General features: G+C 38.2%; 1 long non-coding RNA gene across 1 annotated transcript in view; it reads right to left on the reverse strand.

Annotated features, from left to right (window-relative positions):
• Positions 1-20,006, reverse strand: part of LOC307193312 — a 768,132-nt gene that overhangs the window by 421,595 nt on the left and 326,531 nt on the right. Inside the window, exon 5 of the long non-coding RNA XR_013830296.1 lies at positions 15,126-15,217. This is a non-coding gene — a long non-coding RNA (uncharacterized lncRNA). The remainder of the gene's footprint in view (positions 1-15,125; positions 15,218-20,006) is intronic.

Consider the following 20,006-nt stretch of genomic DNA (forward strand, 5'->3'; position numbering starts at 1 on the left):
CTCAGTAGTTGTGGTGCATGGGCTTAGTTGCTCCACAGCATGTGGGATCTTCCCAGACCAGGGCTCGAACTAGTGTCCTCTGCATTGGCAGGCATATTCTTAACCACTGTGCCACCAGGGAAGCCCCTTCCATATTTCTTTATACTTTTTTTAATGTGATTGCTGGAAAATTTTTAAATTAAATAGTAGCTCTGTTTTTATTTCTATAGGACAGAACTGGAATAGCTGATTTATAAAGTAAAAACTACAAATAGCATAACATAACAAAAATATATCTTCACAGCTAGTCTAATTAATGAAAACTTACACAACCTTTAGCTTTTAAGCTAACAAGATACGAAAAAATGTTAATGCACGTTATTAGCAAGGACATGGTAAAATAAATATGCTTACATATTAGTGATGAGATTATAAATTGTTAAAATCCTTCTGGAAAAAAAATGGAAATACATTTAAAAGCCTTTAAAATATTGGTTCCCTTTTAATAACTAATTCTACTTCTAGGAGGTACTACAAGGAAATGATCAGACTGATATACACAAATTTATGTACAATGTTGGTTACAGTATTATTTATTTAGGGATGTATTACAATAATCTGTATGATGAAAATAAGGAAATATTTAAGTAAAATAGAGTTTGTTCACATGATAGAAATATTGTTCATATTCTGGTCACAGCACCTTTGTAATACTAATTTAATAGCAGATGTTCATGCATTGATATACAAAGATATAATCATGCTGATATGTTAGTGTGATTAACATTTGGTTTTTTATAGAACATACTTTTTGTTGTTACAGATTTTCTAAAAAAAAAAAAAAATTAGCATGAATTACAGGAAGTAAAGAAGAAAGAAAACAAGATGGGTAAGGTATCTGCTAGTTTCATTCATCCCCCATATTTTCTCTTCCAAATGTCCTAAACTTAGAAATGTCTTAAGTAGGCACGTAGATGATTTCCATCATTTCCTTTAAACTCATTTCCTTTTTTCCTCTCACTTTTTACCTACCAAACCAAATTATTACTGAATAACATTTTAGCCTCAGATAAGCTCTCAAATGTTTCTTTGAAAACATGAATGTTAATTTAAAAATAACTGTTTTTCACCTCACTTATGTAGGTGTTAACATTTTCTATTTTTTTATATAAAAAAATCACCTCACTAAATTTACATATTTATCTCCAACTTTCATCCTAATTCATATTCATTTTATTTATTACTCACTGTATATCTGATAAAATTTAACTAACATGTTTTAAAATCTCTCACTAAAAGAAAAAAAAAAACAACCCTGTGTCTTTAGATAAGTATTTGAACATAAAAATAGTGATTTAATTGACTAACTATAAAAACTCAGTTCAACCAATACTAGCATTGAGACACAGGTCAGGATTTTTCTGACTTGTCGCTGGTGTTGACCATGAATAAGCTTACATTTCTGGTTCTTGTTTTTTAATTGATCATTGTTTAAGAGTGGAAAGAAATGTTTATAGTCATCTGGGTTGTCCCTCCCATTTGGCCGATGTTGGTTCTAGCAGAGTTGATCATCATGGCCATACCACACAAGCCCAGACTTAGAATCAACTTACTGAGGCAGAAGACTTATGGACTCAAAGGATTATTTCAAAATCACTAAGATTCAAATTTTCTACATGGGACAACCAAAGGAGGGATATGAGTTGATTCTCAGGATCCCCAAAGCAGCTTAGAATGAATAAAAATTGGAAAAGCAAGATGAACGTGTATTTGCAGACTTTTTTGATTGTTGTGATGATAAGTACTCGCCTACAACTTTGTGCACAATTTTGTTTATGAATGACATTGCTCTTGAGGAATACACAGTGTGGGCTTTGGTACCATCTGGCACTGTATGGCCAAGGACAGCTCCAGCCCTGCAAGGGATGTCAAGCAGTAAAACAGCAGAGACTGCTGTTAGTCATACTGGCATCCTTGACACCTGACAGTGTGTTTACAAAATATTAGGCACTCAACAAATGCTATTATTACTCCTTAATACATAATGAACCATCCTATATATAGTCACATAATAAACAGTACTATACATAGTCAACAAAAGTATGATATTCAGGAAAGTATTCTTGAGCCCTCAAATTAGCGGAATGAGCGTTTACCCCAATAATTAATAGCTATATTTCTTAATTAGTTGAGGCACTTTACATAAAATAAAATCCAGTCATTTAAAGCGTATAGGGGGGCGATCGGGAAGACGGCGGAACAGTAAGACGCGGAGATCACCTTCCTCCCCACAGATACCAGAAATACATCAACACGTGGAACAACTCCTACAGAACACCTACTGAATGCTGGCAGAAGACCTCAGACCTCCCAAAAGGCAAGAAACCCCCCACGTCCCTGGGTAGGGCAAAAAAAAAAAAGGAATAAACAGAGACAAAAGAATAGGGACAGGACCTGCACCAGTGGGAGGGAGCTGTGAAGGAGGAAAGGTTTCCCACACACTAGGAAGCCCCATCGCAGGCGGAGACTGTGGGTGGCAGAGGGGGAAAGCTTCGGAGCCGTGGGAGAGAGCACAGCAACAGGGGTGCGGAGGGCGAAGCGGAGAGATTCCCGCACAGAGGATCAGGGCTGAGCGGCACTCACCAGCCCGAGAGGCTTGTCTGCTCACACGCTGGGGCGGGCGGGGCTGGGAGCTGAGGCTCGGGCTTCGGTCGGAATGAAGAATGAGACTAGATACCAACGCAGGGAGAGGACTGGGGTTGGCGTCGCGAACACAGCTTGCTGGGGGTTAGTGCACCACGGCTAGCCAGGAGGGAGTCCAAGGAAAAGTCTGGACCTGCCGAAGAGGCAAGAGACTTTTTCTTACCTCTTTGTTTCCTGGTGCGCGAGGAGAGGGGATTCAGAGCGCTGCTTAAAGGAGCTCCAGAGACGGGCGCAAGCCGCGGCTAAAGCGCGGACCCCAGACACGGGCATAAGACGCTAAGGCTGTTGCTACCGCCACCAAGAAGCATGTGTGCGAGCACAGGTCACTATCCACAACCCCCTTCCGGGGAGCCTGCGCAGCCAGCCACTGCCAGGGTCCCGGGAGCCAGGGACAACTCCCCCGGGAGAACGCACGGCGCGCCTCACGCTGGTGCAACGTCACTCCGGCCTCTGCCGCCGCAGGCCCGCCCCGCACACCGTGCCCCTCCCCCCCAGCCGGCGTGAGCCAGAGCCCCCGAATCAGCTGCTCCTTTAACCCCGTCCTGTCTGAGCGAAGAACAGACGCCCTCCAGCGACCTACACGCAGAGGCGGGGCCAAATCCAAAGCTGAGCCCCCGGAGCTGTGAAAACAAAGAAGAGAAAGGGAAATCTCTCCCAGCAGCCTCAGAAGCAGCGGATTAAAGCTCCACAATCAACTTGATGTACCTGCATCTGTGGAATACATGAATAGACAACGAGTCATACCAAATTGAGGAGGTGGACTTTGAAAGCAAGATTTATGATTTTTTCCCCTTTAACTCTTTTTGTGAGTGTGTATGTGTATGCTTCTGTGTGAGATTTTGTCTGTATAGCTTTGCTTCCACCATTTGTCCTAGAGTTCTATCCATCCGTTTTTTTGGTTTGTTTTTAAAAATTTTTTCTTAATAATTATTTTTTATTTTAATAACTATTTTATTTTACCTTTATTTTATTTTACTTTATCTTCTTTCTTTTTTTTCCTTCCTTCTCTCCTTCCTTCCTCCCTCCCTCCCTCCTTTCTTTCTTTCTTTCTCTCTTCCTACTTCTACTAATTCTTTCTTTCTAATTTTTCTCCCTTTTATTCTGAGACGTGTGGATGAAAGGCTCTTGGTGCAGCAGCCAGGAGTCAGTGCTGTGCCTCTGAGGTGGGAGAGCCAACTTCAGGACACTGGTCCACAAGAGACCTCCCAGCTCCACATAATATCAAACGGCGAAAATCTCCCAGAGATCTCCATCTGAACACCAGCACCCAGCTTCACTCAACGACCAGCAAGCTACAGTGCTGGACACCCTATGCCAAACCACTAGCAAGACAGGAACACAACCCCACCCATTAGCAGAGAGGCTGCCTAAAATCATAATAAGTCCACAGACACCCCAAAACACACCAACAGACGTGGACCTGCCCACCAGAAAGACAAGATCCAGCCTCATCCACCAGAACACAGGCACTAGTCCCCTCCACCAGGAGGCCTACACAACCCACTGAACCAACCTGAGCCACTGGGGACAGACACCAAAAACAACGGGAACTACGAACCTGCAGCCTGCAAAAAGGAGACCACAAACATGGTAGGATAAGCAAAATGAGAAGACAGAGAAACACACAGCAGATGAAGGAGCAAGATAAAAACCCACCAGACCTAACAAATGAAGAGGAAATAGGCAGTCTACCTGAAAAAGAATTTAGAAAAATGATAGTAAAGATGATCCAAAATCTTGGAAATAGAATAGATAGAATGCAAGAAACATTTAACAAGGACCTAGAAGAACTAAAGATGAAACAAGCAACGATGAACAACACAATAAATGAAATAAAAAATACTCTAGATGGGATCAATAGCAGAATAATTGAGGCAAAAGAACGGATATGTGACCTGGAAGATAAAATAGTGGAAATAACTACTGCAGAGCAGAATAAAGAAAAAAGAATGAAAAGAACTGAGGACAGTCTCAGAGACCTCTGGGACAACATTAAACGCACCAACATTCGAATTATAGGGGTTCCAGAAGAAGAAGAGAAAAAGGAACGGACTGAGAAAATATTTGAAGTGATTATAGTTGAAAACTTCCCTAATATGGGAAAGGAAATAGTTAATCAAGTCCAGGAAGCACAGAGAGTGCCATACAGGATAAATCCAAGGAGAAATATGCCAAGACACATATTAATCAAACTGTCAAAAATTAAATACAAAGAAAACATATTAAAAGCAGCACGGGAAAAACAACAAATAACACAAAAGAGAATCCCCATAAGGTCAACAGCTGATCTTTCAGCAGAAACTCTGCAAGCCAGAAGGGACTGGCAGGACATATTTAAAGTGATGAAACAGAAAAACCTGTAACCAAGATTACTCTACCCAGCAAGGATCTCATTCAGATTTGATGGAGAAATTAAAACCTTTACAGACAAGCAAAAGCTGAGAGAGTTCAGCACCACCAAACCAGCTTTACAACAAATGCTAAAGGAAGTTCTTTGGGCAAGAAACACAAGAGAAGGAAAACACCTACAATAACGAACCCAAAACAATTAAGAAAATGGGAATAGGAACATACATATCGATAATTACCTTAAATGTAAATGGATTAAATGCTCCAACCAAAAGACATACACTGGCTGAATGGATACAAAAACAAGACCCATATATATGCTGTCTACAAGAGATCCACTTCACACCTAGGGACACATACAGACTGAAAGTGAGGAGATGGAAAAAGATATTCCATGCAAATGGAAATCAAAAGAAACCTGGAGTAGCAATTCTCATATCAGACAAAATGGACTTTAAAATAAAGAGTATTAGAAGAGACAAAGAAGGACACTACATAATGATCAAGGGATCGATCCAAGAAGAAGATATAACGATTGTAAATATTTATGCACCCAACATAGGAGCACCTCAATACATAAGGCAAATACTAACAGCCATAAAAGGGGAAATCGACAGTAACACATTCATAGTAGGGGACTTTAACACCCCACTTTCACCAATGGACAGATCATCCAAAATGAAAATAAGTAAGGAAACACAAGCTTTAAATGATACATTAAACACGATAGACTTAATTGATATTTATAGGACATTCCATCCAAAAACAACAGAATACACATTATTCTCAAGTGCTCATGGAACATTCTCCAGGATAGATTATATCTTGGGTCACAAATCAAGCCATGGTAAATTTAAGAAAATTGAAATTGTATCAAGTATCTTTTCCAACCACAGTGCTATGAGACTAGATACCAATTACAGGAAAAGATCTGTAAAAAATACAAACACATGGAGGCTAAACAATACACTACTTAATAACGAAGTGATCACTGAAGAAATCAAAGAGGAAATCAAAAAATACCTAGAAACAAATGACAATGGAGACACGACGACCCAACACATATGGGATGAAGCAAAAGCAGTTCTAAGAGGGAAGTTTATAGCAATACAATCCTACCTTAAGAAACAGGAAACATCTCTAATAAACAACCTAACCTTGCACCTAAAGCAATTAGAGAAAGAAGAACAAAAAAAAAACCCAAAATTAACAGAAGGAAAGAAATCATAAAGGTGAGATCAGAAATAAATGAAAAAGAAATGAAGAAAACTATAGCAAAGATCAATAAAACTAAAAGCTGGTTCTTTGAGAAGATAAAAAAAATTGATAAACCATTAGCCAGACTCATCAAGAGAAAAAGGGAGAAGACTCAAATCAATAGAATTAGAAATGAAAAAAGAGAAGTAACAACTGACACTGCAGAAATACAGAAGATCATGAGAGATTACTACAAGCAACTCTAAGCCAATAAAATGGACAACCTGGATGAAATGGACAAATTCTTAGAAATGCACAACCTGCCAAGACTGAATCAGGAAGAAATAGAAAATATGAACAGACCAATCACAAGCACTGAAATTGAAACCGTGATTAAAAGTCTTCCAACAAACAAAAGCCCAGGACCAGATGGCTTCACAGGCGAATTCGATCAAACTTTTAGAGAAGAGCTAACACCTATCCTTCTCAAACTCTTCCAAAATATAGCAGAGTGAGGAACACTACCAAACTCATTCTATGAGGCCAGCATCACCCTGATACCAAAACCAGACAAGGATGTCCCAAAGAAAGAAAACTACAGGCCAATATCACTGATGAACATAGATGCAAAAATCCTCAACAAAATACTAGCAAACAGAATCCAACAGCACATTAAAAGGATCATACACCATGATCAAATGGGGTTTATTCCAGGAATGCAAGGATTCTTCAATATACGCAAATCAATCAACGTGATACACCATATTAACAAATTGAAGGAGAAAAACAATATGATCATCTCAATAGATGCAGAGAAAGCTTTCAAAAAAATTCAACACCCATTTATGATAAAAACCCCACAGAAAGTAGGCATAGAGGGAACTTTCATCAACATAATAAAGGCCATATATGACAAACCCACAGCCAACATCATCCTCAATGGTGAAAAACTGAAAGCATTTCCACTAAGATCAGGAACAACACAAGGTTGCCCACTCTCACCACTATTATTCAACATAGTTTTGGAAGTTTTAGCCACAGCAATCAGAGAAGAGAAGGAAATAAAAGGAATCCAAATCGGAAAAGAAGAAGTAAAGCTGTCACTGTTTGCAGATGACATGATACTATACATAGAGAATCCTAAAGATGCTACCAGAAAACTACTAGAGCTAATCAATGAATTTGGTAAAGTAGCAGGATACAAAATTAATGCACAGAAATCTCTGGCATTCCTATACACTAAGGATGAAAAATCTGAAGGTGAAATCAAGAAAATACTCCCATTTACCATTGCAACAAAACGAATAAAATATCTAGGAATAAACCTACCTAAGGAGACAAAAGACCCATATGCAGAAAATTATAAGACACTGATGAAAGAAATTAAACATGATACAAATAGATAGATATACCATGTTCTTGGATTGGAAGAATCAACATTGGGAAAATGACTCTACTACTCAAAGCAATCTACAGATTCAATGCAATCCCTATCAAACTACCAATGCCATTTTCACAGAACTAGAACAAATAATTTCACATTTTGTATGGAAACACAACAGACACCAAATAGCCAAAGCAACCTTGAGAACGAAAAATGGAGCTGAAGGAATCAGGCTCCCTGACTTCAGACTATACTACAAAGCTACAGTAATCAAGACAGTATGGTAGTGGCACAGAAACAGAAAGATAGATCAATGGAACAGGACAGAAAGCCCAGAGGTAAACCCACGCACATATGGTCACCTTATCTTTGATAAAGGAGGCAGGAATGTACAGTGGAGAAAGGACAGTCTCTTCAATAAATGGTGCTGGGAAAACTGGACAGGTACATGTAAAATTATGAGATTAGATCACTCCCTGATACTATACACAAAAATAAGCTCAAAATGCATTAAAGACCTAAATGTAAGGCCAGAAACTATCAAACGCTTAGAGGAAAACATAGGCAGAACACTCTATGACATAAATCACAGCAAGATCCTTTTTGACCCACCTCCTAGAGAAATGGAAATAAAAACAAAAATAAACAAATGGAACCTAATGAAACTTCAAAGCTTTTGCACAGGAAAGGAAACCATAAACAAGACCAAAAGACAACCCTCAGAATGGGAGAAAATATTTGCAAATGTAGCAACTGACAAAGGATTAATCCAAAATTTACAAGCAGCTCATGCAGCTCAATGTCAAAAAAACAAACAACCCAATCCAAAAATGGGCAGAAGACCTAAATACACATTTCTCCAAAGAAGATATACAGACTGCCAACAAACACATGAAAGAATGCTCAACATCATTAATCATTAGAGAAATGCAAATCAAAACTACAATGAGATATCATCTCACACCAGTCAGAATGGCCATCATCAAAACATCTAGAAACAATAAACCCTGGAGAGGGTGTGGAGAAAAGGGAACACTCTTGCACTGCTGGTGGGAATGTGAATTGGTTCAGCCACTATGGAGAACAGTATGGACGTTCCTTAAAAAACTACAAATAGAACTACCATATGACCCAGCAATCCCACTACTGGGCATATACCCTGAGAAAACCATAATTCAAAAAGAGTCATATACTAAAATGTTCATTGCAGCTCTATTTACAATAGCCAGGAGATGGAAACAACCTAAGTGTCCATCAACAGATGAATGGATAAAGAAGATGTGGTACATATATACAATGGAATATTACTCAGCCATGAAAAGAAACGAAATTGCTCTATTTGTAATGAGGTGGATGGACCTGTCATACAGAGTGAAGTAAGTCAGAAAGAGAAAGACAAATACCGTATAATTGCTTTACAATGGTGTGTTAGTTTCTGCTTTATAACAAAGTGAATCAGTTATACATATACATATGTTCCCATGTCTCTTCCCTCTTGCATCTCCCTCCCTCCCACCCTCCTTATCCCAACCCTCTAGGTGGTCACAAAGCACCGAGCTGATCTCCCTGTGCTATGCAGCTGCTTCCCACTAGCTATCTATTTTACATTTGGTAGTACATGTAAGTCCATGTCACTCTCTCACTTCGTCCCAGCTTACCATTCCCCCTCCCCATGTCCTCAAGTCCATTCTCTATTGGTCTGTGTCTTTATTCCTGTCTTACCCCTAGGTTCTTCATACCCTTTTTTTTTTTTTTAGATTTCATATATATGTGTTAGCATACGGTATTTGTTTTGCTCTTTCTGACTTACTTCACTCTATATGACAGACTCTAAGTCCATCCAGCTCACTACAAATATCTCAATTTCGTTTCTTTTTATGGCTAAGTAATATTCCATTGTATATATGTGCCATACCTTCTCTATCCATTCATCTGTGGATGGACACTTAGGTTGCTTCCATATCTTCGCTATTGTGAATAGAGCTGCAATGAACATTGTGGTACATGACTCTTTGAATTATGGTTTTCTCGGGATATATGCCTAGTAGTGGGATTGCTGGGTATGGTAATGATACCATATGGTATGATAGTTGATACCAAACTACTGTATGGTAGTTCTATTTTTAGTCTTTTAAGAAACCTCCATACTGTTCTCCATAGTGGCTGTATCAATTTACATTCCCACCAACAGTGCAAGAGGGTTCCCTTTTCTCCACACCCTTTCCAGCATTTATTGTCTGTAGATTTTTTGATGACGGCCATTGTGTTGGCAGTCAGTTTTTAAGATCAGTTAGAATAAGGTAAAAGTAACCTTTACTCTAGGGATATTTTGGCCCTGTGTGCAGGGTGTAACCCTCTGTTGTCTCTAGTGAATGCCCGAAGTGTTCAGTGAGATGTCTCCACTCTGGCTAGTTGGAACTCAAGGCTCTTCTAGCCCTGTGTAAGTCTTAGGAATGTTTCAACTTATTCCTTCCTAGTACTTGTTTTTTTGCATGGTTTTGTAAAGTTTCAGTCTGTAGATGTGTAGTGAGGTATCCTGGAACATTTTGTCTGCAAAGCTCTCTCCTCTTCAATACTCTGCCCCATCTCAACCTCCTCAAACAGAACTGCCTGGTGTCCAGTATCTGCCAATAGCTGGTTCAGATATTTTGCTCAATTTTCTAGATGTTTATGGCAGAAAGACAAGCCTGAGTGACACCAGTTACTCTAACCTGGCTGGAAGTGGCTGCCACAAATTGTTATTTTTTGTGCAAGAAAAATATAAGGGTTTGAGGAGTCCAAGAAAACATGATACAATTTTTTAGAAGTAAGACATATAACTCCATAACCACAGCAAATGAGTCAGCCTCCTAAAACTAAAACTGGAAATAAACCTAGTTAATTTATTTGCCTATTCAGATTAAAAGAAATAATATAGCAATTTTGAAGTTTTTTCAAGAGTTTACCCTTGAAATATGGTATTCCATCTGGTATCATTGAAAAGAGGGCCTTTGTTAAGCAGTATCAAATTCCAGGGACAAAATTTATTTCACTCTGAAGACACGTAATTTAGAACTCCGCTTACAAAGTGATTATTGGGCTTGTGTGGTAACTGTCTAAAAGCATTTACACAGTCAAGGTTTTCAAAAATCTTGCACAGCATGGCAGTCTCCCTCTCTCCACTCCCAGCAAGAATGGGACTCTGAGTGATCACAGACACATGGCATGGATGCATTTCAAGTAACAAAATGGACACCGTATTTATTTGTTTATGAAGCATTTGAGTGTCCTTCTTGTCCTGCTACATGTTCTGTCTAGGAAAATAAACACATCAGTGATTATATTTCAGTCTCCTTACGGTGAAGATTGGAGAGAGGACATAAATGTGCAGAACTTTAGGCTTTTAAAACGAATGTCATTTATTGCCCGAAATATAAAAGTATTTACTCTTACCAAATTATTTCATTCTTAAAAAATATCCAGTAGAAACTGTCTCTAAAAATAGAATATATTTTCAAATAAAACTGCAAGACTCTGTTTGACAGTCTACTTACAAATCACTAGCATATTTAAGATGTTTGCTTCAAAATATTTCCAACGATTTTTCATTTCACCTTTTCTTAATGGTAAATTATTAATATTTTTATAAAAATGGTTAATGCTTTCTGGCCTCATAACTTTTTGTATGGTTATCTTTTCCTCATATTTCAAAAATGCATTAAAATTTAATTTCACATTTGCCATGTCATTGTTCAAGCTGACATGCCATTAAACAGGTTTTATTTATTTGTATTACAGGATTTAATCTGGCTTTCCATTGTGAACATGAAGAAACAAATAAATGAAATGATTTTCTTACTCCCCTCAAGAAAATAAAATTTCATATGGAACAGTATTTAAGCAAAATAAGCATTGTGCTTCTCTCAAATATACCAGCTGAATAGGAATAAATACTTTGTCCTCAGTATAATCTACAATAACCTTAGAACCATTTTCCATTGTCTGAATACTAAAAATGGATTAGTCACAGCTTGGAACTTGGCTAAATATAGCCCAGTTAAGTGTCACAGCATGAGGAGGTCTGAGAAAAGCCAGGACCTGGGACTGGCCCAGCCCACTGGAGAAGAAAAATTATAAACAGATATTCTCACTACAGATGCTGAGAGGAAGCCCACTCTGGCAGGAAGTACTATGTTCACCAGAGGCTATGGAATGCAGTGAGAATCAGGAAGTCTCACATAAAGCCATGTAGCTACCAACGCAGGAGGCGTGTACAGGTAGAGACATCAAAGTTAAGGAATACAAGAGCAGATTAAAAAATGCGAGCACACATGCCATTAGCACTGACTTCCTTTTGGAAACTGGATTTGCTAGCATCACCAAGAGAAGCGCAGAGGCAGAGTTGTAAAGATAAAAACCCAGTTATGTGACCCTGGGCACAAAGTAAGCCTGGAGCCCAAGTTGGAACTGCAGCAGCTATAACTTTATGTTGCACCCTACAGTGGAGGTTAATAAAATTGTTAAAATTATTGCCATGTGGGCTTCCCTGGTGGCGCAGTGGTTGAGAGTCCACCTGCCAATGCAGGGGACACAGGTTCGTGCCCCGGTCCGGGAGGATCCCACATGCCGCAGAGCTGCTAGGCCCGTGAGCCATGGCCGCTGAGCCTGTGCGTCCGGAGCGTGTGCTCCGCAACGGGAGAGGCCACAACAGTGAGAGGCCCCAACAGTGAGAGGCCCACGTACCGCAAAAAAAAAACAAACAAAAAGTAGACCCAGGATTTAAAGTTAACCTTATGTTTAAAATCCAAAGTTGATTCTCTTAAAATCTATGCTCTTCAATCCTTCAAAATAAATGAATAAGAGAATGAATGCATAGAGTCTATCACATATTAACGTCTACTGAATGTCTTGTCCTTAACACGATCTAAATGAATTTTAGATTAGAGCCAGAGCAAATAAACTGTGCCTTGAATATAACTATTAAAATAATAAATATTACCTGGTCAGTAATTTAAAGCACTTAAAATATTATGAGCCATGAACGGTTCAACCCAGAAATAGCAGCACTATTTCCATTCTCATGTTGTTAAGTAGAACTAAGAGTCAACTCTCTGTGAATTTTGGATTTATTGTCACTAAATTCAAAGGTTCTGAAAATGTATTGAAAGGTCAATGAATGCAGCATCCATGTTATGTCACCACAAACAGAAAAAGCCAGTTCATCTGGAAGTAGATAGAAATAACTCTTCATCACATTCTTAGGAAGGTACCCACCAAAACATTAAACTCTGTCCCTAAAAAATGCATGACTGTTATTTTTTGTGGCAGCCAGAGTCCCTCCATCATCAATCCCTTTCTTTTTTGATTTGGAAACATCAATGCTCAGAAAAACAATTAGGTAAGAAATTTGGGAGGTCAACAGTGGTATATTTCATTCTGAAAAGTGTCATCTCCCAAGACAAAGTGCTCTAATGGGAGTAGAACAGGAAGAGCTGTAGTAGCATAGGGCACTAAGAATTATAGTATTACAGGTCCTTTATTGCATCAATGTTCAGAAATCCCAACAATGGAATGAAATAATCCAACTTAAAATTTAGAGAACCTCACTTGATGGAAGCCTTCTGGAAACTAAGGATTAGATGAAGTTATACAACTTGGTCTATTGTACAGTTTGACCAACACAGAGTGGAACAAAGCATGACTACATACTCTTTATTGGCATACACTAATTCTAGAAAGCTATTTTCTCATGCATGTTTAAGGTGAGTAAAAGAGAATAACAACATGTGGTCAGTGAACGATTGAAGAAGAGCAAAAGTGGAATTATGAAAAAATAGGAGAAAGCATAACATTGCAGGTTATTTCTTTAAAAAAAACAAAACAAAACCTTTTTTCCATTCTCAGTAAAATGGAAAAAGCAAAGGTAGATGACAATGAAAATAGTGTCATATTGCAATGTATAGTAAGAAATATATATTTGGTCTTCATCTCCATTTCTGGCACAAAAGTTCCTAAAACACCTGGATTTCCTAAGGGAACAGGAGAGTAAGGGATATTTTATTATGTCAACAGGTGCTTTGGGTAGCTTATACGGGGAGCTGTTTACTGGGGGAGCCAATATGTGATTATAGAGAGTTAAAACTTTCAGTCCCACACCCACCCCCACCAAAACCAGACCTCCTGGGAGGGGGGAGGGGATGGAGATTGAGTTCAACCTTCAATAGCCAGTGATTCAATCATGCCTCTGTAATGAAGTCTCCATAAAAACCCAAAGGACAGAATTCAGAGAACTTCCAGTTGGATGAACACTTGGAGATTTGGGGAGAGTGCCACTCTCAGAGAGCATGGAAGCTCTGTGCCCTTTGACCATACCTTGCCCTATGTATCTCTTCCATCTGGCTGTTTCTGAGTTATATCCTTCTATAAGAAACTGGTAAGTAAAATGTTTTCTCTGAGTTCTGTAAGTCACCCTAGCAAATTAACTGAACCCAAGGAGGGAATCATTGGAACTTCTGGTCTATAGCAAGCAGATCCTCAGAAGCACAGGCGATAATGGACTTTCATCTGGCACCTGAAGTGTGGTGGGAGGGGGGGACAGTCTTACAGAACTAAGCCCTTAACCTTTGGAATCTGACAGTATTTGGAGGTACATAGTGTCAGAATTGAACTGAATTGTAGGACACTCAGCTGGTATTGGAGCATTGCTTCTTGTTTGGAAATCCCCCTTCATACACACGTACATTGAAATTTTAAATAAATAGATGATAGACAGAAACACACATGCATATGCACACACACACACACACATGCATATGCACACACACACACACACATAAGTAGTGGGAGAAGAACTATAAGAACTGATGAATCTGAGTGAGTACCTGACGTTCAGGGGCTCCTTGTATTATTATGTTAGCAACTTTTCTGAAAGCATGAAATTACTTTCAATTACAAGTTTTTTGGATTGACTTTTAGTTATAAATGAAATTGTGGAAACATGCTTAACAAACATTTGTGGAAACAAATTATTAAAAATACCTCCCCAAAGTGAACAGATGTTTCAAATGTCTAAAAATAAAACAAGAAAGAGAACCAAAAGATTAAAATGTCAGATGTTGTTCCAGTAAAAGCAATCCTGATTCAGTGCAAGAAAATATTTTAAGAGATATGGACTAGTGGCTGTTCCTTATAAGAGTATGTTCAGGACGTTTATCCCATCCAACACAAAGTTTTAAATAATAAGTTTAATTACTCGTAAGACAAATAAAAGAGGTTCATGTAAAACAAATGAATTATGAAAGAAGATGTGGAGAAAGCTCATAAGGTTGAAAGAAAGAGACCCCCAAATTTAATTTTACAGCAAGAACTTCAAGAGGGTAGATAGTGTCAACCCAGGTCAGACTGAAGATCTGCAGAGCATATACGAGACACTGGAACAAACAGAAGCATACTGAAAACAGATGTCAAAGTACAGTGTTCTCAGTGAAAGAATAGCTATTATTTGGAATAAGTAGGTAGAAAAAAAGCTTCATACCCTGGGTCATCCAGGAAGCCAGAGCTGATGGTATAATGGAATTTTCTTCATTGGCATTCTGCATCCATCCAGGTGTTAACTTCTTGTATTTGCTGAAACAATCCAGGGTTGATCTATCACAAACTTTATCTCAAGCAAAATAAGAACTTATTACTACCTAAAGTATTCTACCACCCACACACCCATGTCACAGTGGAGAACAACAGAATACTTTACGTTAACTAAGCACCTTAATTTTGAATAATCACTTTTGTATTCACTTCCAGATCCTGTAATATTGATAGCACCTCTCACTATTAAAGAAGCAAATTAAAGATTAATGGAGCTAAGAATGGGCATTAGCTTTTCTATTCTCTGAATATTTATCTATCTTCCATTTACTGCTTTTTGATTTTTCCCTTAACATGTGGAGTATAGATCCTCTATGAAAATTTAAAGATCAAGTCTTAGTATAAAACCCTGAGGATCAAATCATCAAAACATTCACACAAAGGAGAGGATCTGATCAAGCTCTATATGAAGATTGCTTTTGTTCAGATGAAGGATAAAGAGTTAAGGGTCAAGTTCTTAAACAGTATTTAAGGTAGGTGTTGTGATGACTTATTATATCTTGAATTTTTAATGCATCCATTCTTTCTCTTAGGAATTCAGAACGGTAATATCTAAGTGAAAGAATGAAACAATATTGGCTTTTTCAGGGAAGCAGAGTTCTTGTTGCTATTTTTAGGGTATTTTTTTAAGAGTTTTGCTTGCCCTTTTGAAATGAATGGAAATAGCATGAGGTATCAACATGAGGTAGGGAAAAGTGAGTAGACATTGGAATCAGACACATCTGGGCTTCAAAATCCCAGCTGCAATGTTATTAGTGGGAGGCTTCATACATGCTATGCAAGACTCAGTTTTCTTATCTGTAAAGGAGTGATACACTACTTTTTTCCAGCGGAGTGATATTAGAATTAAAATAAGTAAAATTTTAAAGTGTCTAGCACACTGCCTAAGGTTGCCAAATAAACAACGAATATTTTTAAATATGTTTGTCCCATACAATATTTCTTAATCTGAAGTTCAAATTTAACTAGATTTCCTGTGTTTTCATTTGCTAAATCTGGCAACCCTACTCCTGGCACAAGTAGATACCTAAAGATCATTGCTCCTTTCCCATTACTTTAATGGCCCTTCAAACATAGGTCTGTGAATTCCTCCTCTACAGAGCATTTGAAGACAGCACAATCAAAAGAATCCTTGGCCTACATGCTTGGGAATGGGCATAAAATAACAAGAGAACCAGCTACACTGATGAATAGTGACAGATTCTGCTTCCAAAATTGTAGGGACCTAAAGTTCAGATTGAAGCATACACCATCTTAAACCCCCAACTTCCCCAAAGTAAAATATAAGCAAATATTCTGATACAGTAAAATCATGAAATAATAAAAGACAGAAATATAAAATATTTCAATTTTAATTCATTACACTGATATTGGAGAACACATATGCTTATTTGCCCAAAATAACTTCAAGATCTAAAGTAGCTAAAATGTTCAATGAGTTTGATAAGACACATTCAGTCACATTCCTAAAGTGGATATTCAGTTTTGAAATTAAAAAAGCAATAACTTTTCTCTTTTTTCTTTACTAAGATAATCAATATAGTCAAAAAATCAAGTTTCCTATGCTTTTCCAGCTTTGAAAATTCTGCCAAATCTCAAGAAAGTAGTGTCTCCAAGATATAAAAATGCTTAATGACTTATCTTAGACAATTGAACAAAAACTTCAGGTCATGAAACTCTTTTCCACCAACACTTAACAGCAAAGTTTTGTTGCTTGCGTGTCACATGTCAGACTCTGTTCTCAGCTTTAAACTGTTGAGAACACTTTCTTCACAAGGGTAACTGTCAGTATTAACTAGCATACCTTAGGTGAAGTACATAGGCCAGAGATGGCCCCCAATAAACACTGGTTCCCTCTTCACTTAATCTACCTTAAGCTCTATCTAGATGCTGCATATAAAAAGATAAATAAGACATAGCCCCTTAGCTATATAGTTGTATATGCTATGTTATTTTGTGATACATTTTTTCGCTGACAAGCCATGGAAAAACATTACTGGACTTATCTTGTGGAAGAGAGAGCAAAGTTTTCAACCATGAAAGAAGTTTATGATTTCCTCGAGAATTGTGTAGGAGTATAATAATTCCCTGAGTTAGCAAACTAAAAATGGAAAAACAAATGTTCTTTAGACTTAGAAAATAATGCATCAAAAGAGAATATAATCTTATGGGAGGATAAACTTGCAAAGATAGCAAAACAGCCATCTACTGCAACCTGTCAACTCCTCCTATTTTGTCCTAGCCTGAAACCCTAAGTTCACTCTCATGCCTTCTCCCAGAGGTCATATTACTACTGCCAAAAACCAAACAAACAAAAAGGCCCAACAACAACAACCTCCCAAAAGTCTGCAGCTACAGATGAACAGAAGGCAATTTTGGCCCGTGTGATAATTAACAATGTTTTGAATGAATTCCACATAAGACCAACTGTACTAAAGAGTATTCTGAAGATATAACTAAATTCTATGACTTGTTAAGAGCCCTGACATTAGTAAATATGACCGAGAGTGGGTCTTCCCTGGAGAAGGAACCAAAAAGCAGAACAGAACCAATGTAAGAGGAAAGGAAAGAGCACATAAGAACCAGATTTCTATCCTAGTTTACACAAGAAGATTTCTGATATGAACAGACTGCTAAAATAACAAATTGTTTTGCCTGGAATCACTGTATATTTTCTTTGACTAATCTGTTTTAACGAAGTCCTTATTCCCACAATAATAGCAAGACATAACAACTTCTTGGGAACCCTCCCTCTATTGTCTCAAGCAAGATTCCAGGACAGCTGAAGTAAAAATCCATAGATATAAGCAGAAAAAAGCCCTGTCTCAAGCTCTGGGTTATCAGTCTGTTTCCCATAAACGAGCTCCTGAATTCTACGATGTAGTCTGAAAAAAAATAATATACATAGGCTATGTCTGCAAGCTAAACTGATGAGCCCATTAAGAAGGCCAGGTTCAGTAAAAATAAGTCAAGCCAAAAGAGAAAAACTGACTATTGTAAAGGTTGAACCAGATGTTTATAAAGATCTAGTCCAATCACACAGCATAGTTTAGAAGCTTATATGAAGCTTATATGAAGCAGATGGCCAAAATCCTGTCCTGGTGTGCTCTGGGTTTTCTGCTTATATTCCTAGGTCTGACTTTCACATTTTATATTTTGTTTGGGGGTTCTTGTTGTTGCTGAGCTGACAATCATTTTAAAAGCCAAACCAGTTGTGTTTATGAATCTAGCCTTCAGAGAAGACAAAGATGCTAGGTCTGGTAGAAATAGGCATGCTTTGGATTTCCTCCTGGCTTTAGTTCCAGGAACTTAAAGATTCTAAGAGACTACAGAGAAAATGAAATGTTTGGGAACACCTCCTAAGATGGATGAGGGAGTCTTGTGGCAACCCCCTCTCAATGTTCTCACAGGTAGAAAGTATTCACCGGAAAGGAAGGAGGGAGGATGAAGGAGAGACCTGGATATCAGCCTAGACTTGGTGTGTTATTTTCACTGGGCCCTACATGCGCGCTACCCTCATTCCTTTCCTGATCCACAGGAAAAGTCCTACTTACTCTAAATCTCAACTCAAGGGTTACTTTCTGGTTGACTTACAAAGCACTCTTTCTGGATATCTTCCATTTATTCCACACTGCCTGATAAGAAAACACCTTTTCTTTTTAAAATTCTGAGCCCAAGAATTTCCTAGTCTGCAAAGACCTTTCTGACACACAACACAGAGTTAATTATTGTTTCTTCATGTCACTGTTGTCCCTAATCCTTACTTCTATTATAGCCCTAATTACATGGTAGTGTAAGGTTTTGGTTTGTTTTCTATATTTCTGTCTCTCCTAGAACATTGAGAGTTGCTTGAGGGAAGGAATTGTTTCTTATTAAACTTTGTGTCTGCAACCTCTTACACAGAGCCTGCATTTTAAAAAAGCACTCAAGGAGGTGGGCTTCTGGCAAAGGCAGGCTAATCTGCTTTGGTCCTAATGTCCCTCAGGGAAGAAGTAGATAAAGAAACACAATTTTTTTTCATGTTTGAATGCACTGGAGGACTTAGACAATGATAATTTTCAGGGTCTAGGATACAGAAAAATAGGAAATCCAAGGAGGTGAGCCCAGCATTTGAAAGAGCATTTGCCTGGGTTGGGGTGGGTTAGGAGTGATGACTGATTTCCAAAGTAGCTGAGTGTCTGGGAATCTATCAGAGTTGTCACCACTTCTGGGGAGACTAGCGACAGACATTTGAAATCATGGCTTCCCAAGAACAAGAAGGCCAGGTAAACCTCCCCACTTTGAGGCTGAAAAGCAGCAAGACTGTATCCCAGGAATGAGTGAATTGAAAATAAATAGCTTTCATAAGGTCTGAAGCCCAGTTACAAATCATCTCATTCTGATTGAGTTACTGTGATGAGTCAACAGCAGAGCTGCCTGTCTGAAGCGAAAGTAAATCATCTCTGGAGGAAGAGAGCCTCAAATTATTTCTATGCATTTCCATATACAATGCTTAGCTCTCAATCAAAAATAATCAGGCATAGGAGAATATAAGAATTTACAGAAAAGTTAAGAGAACAGACAATAGACTCTTAAAAGGTGAATAAACTCAAAAGAAACACATAGATATGTGCACCAAGCACACATATGTAAGAATGTTCAAAGTAACATTATTCTTAATATCCCCAAAATGGGAATATTCCCTGTAGAATGGCTGAATTCACTGTGGCTTATCCTGACAATGGAATAACACAGTAATAAAAACCAGTGACATAATGTTTTATACAACTTA

The sequence above is a fragment of the Stenella coeruleoalba genome (assembly GCF_951394435.1).
Source record: "Stenella coeruleoalba genome assembly, chromosome: 10".
Lineage (NCBI taxonomy): Eukaryota > Metazoa > Chordata > Mammalia > Artiodactyla > Delphinidae > Stenella > Stenella coeruleoalba.